Source organism: Megascapheus bottae, chromosome 6 (assembly GCF_031878675.1).
Source record: "Megascapheus bottae isolate mThoBot1 chromosome 6, mThoBot2.hap1, whole genome shotgun sequence".
NCBI classification, from domain to species: domain Eukaryota; kingdom Metazoa; phylum Chordata; class Mammalia; order Rodentia; family Geomyidae; genus Megascapheus; species Megascapheus bottae.
In genome coordinates, this window is record NC_143514.1 from 47,227,476 (window position 1) to 47,234,048 (window position 6,573).

Here is a 6,573-nt window from a genome sequence, read left to right on the forward strand (position 1 = left end):
GCCCATTTAATTCTTTAACAAGCATCTAAGAGTAATGGCAATAAAGGACTTTTTTTGTGGGTCATGGGGTTTGAACTCTGGGCCTGGGTGCTTTCCCTGAGCAATTCAGCTCAAGGCTACCACCCTACCCTTGGGCCTGGGCACTGTCCCTGAATGCTTCAGCTCAAGGCTGCCTTACCCCTTGAGCCACAGCCCCACTTCCCATTTTTTAGAGATTAACTGAAAATAAGATTCTCACAGTCTTTAGTGCCTAGGCAGGTTTTGAACTGCAATCCTCAGATCTCAGCCTCCTGAATAGCTAAGGTTACACCATACCCACCTAAAGTTCAATTTTGGTAAAAGGGCTTATGTATGCTTTAGACAGAACATTTATCTGTCCAGGATACGCTAGGTAGATTATTTTTAACATGAACTACTGATAGGGTTTGCACAGAGCCAAGCATTGTTTTCTTCTGGATTATGGTTGTGAATTTAACAGGAATATACTATTGAAAATCCTTAGTATCTGGGGCCAGCCCCATGCATGCAGCAAAATGTCTAAATAATCCTGAAACAGCAGAGTGAATTTAACAAGTCTTAGAACTTTTGATTAAGACCTAAAGGGCAGTTACTTTTCCTCTTGATCAGTAGCTCTTCTAGACACTGCTTGTAAAGATGAAGGGCCAGGTGGAATAAGAGTTTAGGGGCCACAAATAGACATTTGTGGAACTATGTTAAAAAGAAAAATCTATTGGGCTTATATAGTGATTACCATTCTCTGAGACCAGTAATAAAAAGCATTGTACCAGATGCTTTCTGTGGACTTGCCTCTAATTCTTTTGGAGACCCTGGATGACAACAGTACCCCCATTCTGCTTCTCATTTAGGTAAAAAAACACACACACACACAAGGCTCAGAAAGGAAAAATACCCATATCACACAGATTTCCCAGCTCCTTGCTGTGTTTTGAGATCTCCCTAACAGGACAATCAGTGACAGCCTTGAAATTAAATCTAGAACTAGGTGAAGAGTTTTTTGGAGTGATAAAAATGTTGGCAAAAAACGACAAATATCATGATCAAATCAAATCATGCAAAAATCATCTTAGGTCATCCATCATCAACCTCCACCTTTTCGTGTTTCATCCCCATCCTCCTTTTTCAAGCTGTCTCAGAAAATCTCCCATAGGCAAGGGCAGTCCTCACATTGTCTCTCTCTTCATAGGAGCCGGAGCCTCTCTGTGCACAGACCTAAGAAATAGCATCAATGTGAGCTTGTGGTGGGTGCTTCAAGACTGGCATGGAACTCAACAGGCTCTCGTGTTCTCTTTCACCTCGCCTCATCCCACAGTGATATTCCTGATTGTCCAATGGAATTTGTGCCGAAGAAGGAACCGAGTGCTATTGGCAACAAACGGCAGATACCTATGGCAGCACAAAAACAAAACCAAACTATGACAACAAAAAAAGTAAACATCACCACCCCCACAAAAGAGTATAACACCCTACACCCAACATTAAATCGCCAATGAAGCAAATGCTTTCCCAACCAATATTCTGATCTCTCTAAATTGGGTGTACAATGACCCAGGATTTGAAATCATAATTTCTGTTTTTATTCCTCTACCTGTTGACTGTTGTAGAGACAGCAGATTTGTAGTGACAGGCATCAAAGAATTACCCCAAGGTTGGCACTGACTTCTTGTATGCAAAAGCAAGGGAATCCCCTGTCATCGCAATATTGTCATCTGTATGCCTTTTGGTGTCAGGTGATATTCACTCCTTGTCCTACAGAGCCTGGTCTGCCATTCTGCCCCTCCCTTTCTTTGTCATGTCTGAAAATCTAATGGGTGTACAAATTTTTGTAATGCTTTTTGACATTTTTTAGATATGGGTGAAGAAATCTAACTGGGAAAGCAAAAAATCTCTCCAGGAGTGAATTAATTTGAAATCACAAGACAAATAAGTGCTCGGTTGTTCCTCATGATCAAGAATGCCGCCTAAACAACCCTGTAATTAATCTGCATACTGCTGAAGAAAGACAGTTTTTTGGTATTTTTTTTCTGGTTTGAACATCGATTCTATGAGTAGGAAAAGAGATCATTCCCACTGATGAGAAGGAAGGAAAATGCATCAGAATTCTAAGAAGCTCGAAACTCTGAATAAAATATTTTTTAATTTTCCTGATACTTTGCTGCTGTAATACTATGCAGGCAAGTGTCTTCTCCATGTGCCATTTTCAAAGAAAAGTCATTTGCCAAATAATTCTGGTACAATTCTGGTAATGTGGTTTTTGGATCTTAAAAACCAACTTTCTAGCAGAACAATGGGGCCATTAAATATTCAAACATAACAAACTGATTCCATGGTCAGGATAGTTCATCTCGTATCTCTTTTTGTATATCAGAAAATTCAAATGGGATTTTTATTTTATAACTTGAAAAAAAAGAGGAAAATCCTTACCATTAAACTCTTTAAATATTTAAGGGAAATGGCTTTAAGGAGTTCTAATGAAAAAAAAAGTCAGTTTTTTTGTAAATATAAATGTTAATGAAAATGCTTTTTTAATAATGCCATTACACTGTAGAGAAGGTAGCAGATTGAGTGCAAGGTGTGACAAACTGGATGGATGGGCTCACTTTCCAGATGTTATTCTGGAGCCGGTGGTAGGAAGCCGGAGTTGAGAGACAGCTGGCGGGAGCTACTGGCCAATCAGCATCGAGTGAAAAGGAAGTGGGCATGGGACTCCATTTCCGGCCTTTCTGCCAGAGTACCCACCCTGTGTATAAAATGAGAAAAAAGGCAATTCACATTGAGAAGGCCTGACCTTCAGATTTCAAAACTCTTCCTCCTCTCCACTCCCATCTATTCTCCCATCAGTCACTGGACTGTTTGTATGTGAAACAGAAGGGTTGAAGCTTCCTGTTTTTACATTTATGGGACAAAAAGTGCAGTGTTTGGTTTGTATGTTTAGCACATGATTTTCATAAAGAATCTATATATTTTTGCCCTACAGAGAATTGTTATACAGGTCAAATGTGTTTTCCCGATGTTCCTATGCAGTTACAGTATGTTCAATTTAGTGGTTTAACACTAAGAAGAAAACTTTTAAGAATCATGCAATTAACTGGATTGGGGAGTGATTCTTATTACTTGGCTTTAAAATTTGAAATGTAGAATTTACGTGAAATGATTTAAATTGGCCTGTGTGTGTGCTTTGATTCTTCTGATTAAGAGAAACTAAAATGAGGTCAAAGATTTATTTCAAAATGATTGTTCACACAGACACCCATACACACACAATGGGATATGCGCAAGGTGATTAAAAATCCACATTTTACATAATCAGGTCCGTGCAATCTACTTTTTTTTCTAGGTACATAAATCAACCAATGCCCATTAGAGAATATATTAAATATAATCTTAATATGGAAGGGCCCAAGAGCCAAAAAATGGCCCAATGAGGGCCATTAACTGCCCTCTTGAAGCTGTCAGCTCTTGGACCATCGACTCCTCTAACAATGTGCATACTTTGTAGGATCAGGAAACCCATACACATGAAGGAGAAAATGAAAATGGTGGGGCAGCCAGGAGAGTGGTATCCAATTTGTGAGTTCTATAGATTGGATACAATAGGTACTGCCTATGGAGAAATGGATTCCCAGCTGTGTGGTGGTCCAGGATTCTGATTCTTGGCATGGTGCTACTTCTCCTTAGCATGTCCTGCAATGTAAACACCATTATTTTGACTCTCTGGGTTGCTTCTAATAATTTAAAGTGAACTGTAGCTGAGGGTGTGATTTCAGGTTCATAGTCTGGAGTTCGTTTCATAGTAGAAGATGACAGCCCGGCAAACTTGTCATCATTCAGTGAACATAGTTGAAAATGTAACTGGCTCTGAACTTCAGGAAGATGCCCGTATGATGTATTACAATGAAAGGGATAGAGATGGGATTGCTTATCAACTGCCTTCTCTATTCTTATTGGCAGAAAATCTTTTTTTTTTAATTTTTTTCCCCAAGCATCCATTTGATGAGCCCAGAACCACCATCCCCAATCCCAGGAATATAGTTGACATTTCCAAACAAGAGCTAAGTTGCCAATGTCAAAAGAGTCTAGGGAGCCTGAACAGTTCTGGTTAGATCGCTGGCAAATCCATGCATATGCTTGTTAATTCTTCATCTTTCACTAGCACGAAATTTGTCACTTTAAATTTTGAAACCAGGGAATTGTCATCTGTCATCCTGTCCCCATTTCCCATAGCTCTTCGATCTTTACATGTCGGAAGACTTTTTTGATAGCTTGTATTCATCCCCGTGTCTACTGAAATCACATCATGTAATGTACCGGGCACCTTCTTTAAAAAAAATAATTGTTTACTCTGTGGGTTTGGTTCATTTCAATTTCTGCATTCTGACACATATTTTTTTAATAAAGATGAGAGAGAGAAAATGACTGTTGCAGTACGTTTCTAGACCTACTTTAACTTTACCTCAGATGACAGTTTGTTAACATATATGGACACATTATTTTTAACTTTATGTACAATGCATTCAACAGAACAGTGAAATTTTTAGAACTTTTCCATTAATTTCTGTAACACGCCATGTAAAACTGTTACAAATAAACATGTTTGAGAACACAACAGCTTAGCCTGGCTTTATTCCACAAGTTTCCACTGAATTCTGAGGCCATGGATTGGATGAAGTAATCTTCTAAGTTTCATCTGTTCAGCGTTGGCTGCTGTCTCCTTCTACCTGGGCTATAAAGATCCAACTTCACTGAAGCATTAGATGGCTCATCCCCATTCCTCAGTTGACTCCAGATACTTCTCTGCTCCAAAAAGCAGCCAAAGTCAGAAAGATGGTAGGAAAAGCAAACCCTGTGGAGTTTTAGAGTTTTGGCTATAAGTAGCATGAAACTTTCAGAATGAGAAAAGACCCTTGAGAGATTGATGTATTTAAAACAAACATCTCCTCAACTTGGATTAGAAAGCTAAAGTTAATCTAGACTAGCCCAGAATTCTTCATGTATCTTTTCAAGATCATCTACTTTAAAGAACTTGGAGAAACCTTATATTTCCAGGTTCCTTCATATTTCTTATACATCTACGTATTAAGAAAACAAAACAAAACAAGTCTGACCAGACCTGATTTCTGTTCATAATCCTAGGTACTTGGGAAGGCAGACACAAAAGGATGAAAAGATCATTGTTCAAGACTAGCCTTGGATATAAAAGTCTGTGAGACCCCCATCCCAATGAATGGCTGGGCATTCTAGCATGTACCTGGCCTTCCAACAACTCAGGAAAGCACAGGTAGAAAGAACACAGTCCAGGCTCACTCAGGAGGCATAACCTAAGAAACTATCCTGGAAATAATCAAATTAAAAGGGCTCAAGTAGTAGATTGCCTGCTTAACAAGTATAGGGTTCTGAGTTCAAAACAAACAAAACATCCCTCTGAATCCCTGAATTCAAATCATAGTACTTCCAAAATCAAAACCTCTCTGTAGCTAGTTTTTTATTTTAATGTGTACTAAAGAACAGAAAAGATATATAGGTAGCTGTAGGTATATGTATTAAATGTACATATGTATATATGTGTATCCATTATTTGCTCTGTACATAAGCCTGTTTCTATCCAATAATAAAGCAGATTACAAACTACAATTACATCACAGAATCACCCAGACCCACTTCTGTCTTATGACAGTTGCATTAATGCCTGCCTAAGCACAGACTTTCAATCTGGCCTTGTTACATGGAATGTATTAAAAAGAGGTTATTGCCAAATTGATGTAAAGGAGAGACTGGCTTAGATTCCAGCTCTAAATCCTTAGTGGACTCAACTGAAAGGTGCTTCAGGAACTTTCTTAATACTAAAGCTAACTCATTTCTACTGAGCAACTAGCCTGTTCCTTTAGATGCTAGATGCTTTCTGTCCATTCCTGATTTAGGTATCTTTTAAAGAAAAACAGAGGGCATGCATATTTTTACCAAACATGCATAAAGAAACAAATTTAGGGAGATCAAATGACCCCTGCTTCCAAATGGCATTGCTAAGACTTGGATTTTTGTACTTTGGTTGTAGCTGAATCCAATTTTGAAAGTAGTTGAACATTCATTATTTTATTTTGTTATTTTTGTTTCAGACAGAGCTTTTCAAGTTGACCCAGGTTGACCTTGAATGGCAATGACCCTACCTCAACTTCCATAGTATTGGGATTATAGTCATTTCTCTCCACATCCACCTAATAGATTCTTTTTTTCCTCTCCTTTTTTATTTTTAAAGATCTAGGCATAATTTTTACTGAAATATATTAAATTGTGTTTAATAAGAGGGGTTAACACATTTCCATATACTTTCATTATGTTCATCCCTCTATTACTTTCTTATCCATCTTTTCTCTCTCTTCCTTTTCCCTTTTCCTTTCATCATCTTAGTTGTCTGATTTTACTTCATGAAATAGCTCATCCTAGCTTTGTTGAAAAAACTTTGACCTCTTAAGCTTCTTCTCAAGACTTCTGTTTGATCTTTAGTAATAAGTTAGATTTTCAAATTCCTTCAGAGTAAAGTAAAAATAAAAGTTCATT

The 6,573-nt window shown here is 38.0% G+C and overlaps 1 protein-coding gene across 4 annotated transcripts in view; it reads left to right on the top strand.

Annotated features, from left to right (window-relative positions):
* The window catches only part of Dab1 (DAB adaptor protein 1), a 592,785-nt gene extending 588,161 nt beyond the window's left edge, over positions 1 to 4,624 (top strand). For all 4 annotated transcript variants that reach the window (XM_090334743.1, XM_090334746.1, XM_090334742.1 and 1 more), the window contains one exon: positions 1,205 to 4,624. The gene's annotated coding sequence lies outside the window, so the exon portion shown is untranslated. The remainder of the gene's footprint in view (positions 1 to 1,204) is intronic.
* The last annotated feature ends 1,949 nt before the right edge of the window (positions 4,625 to 6,573 follow it).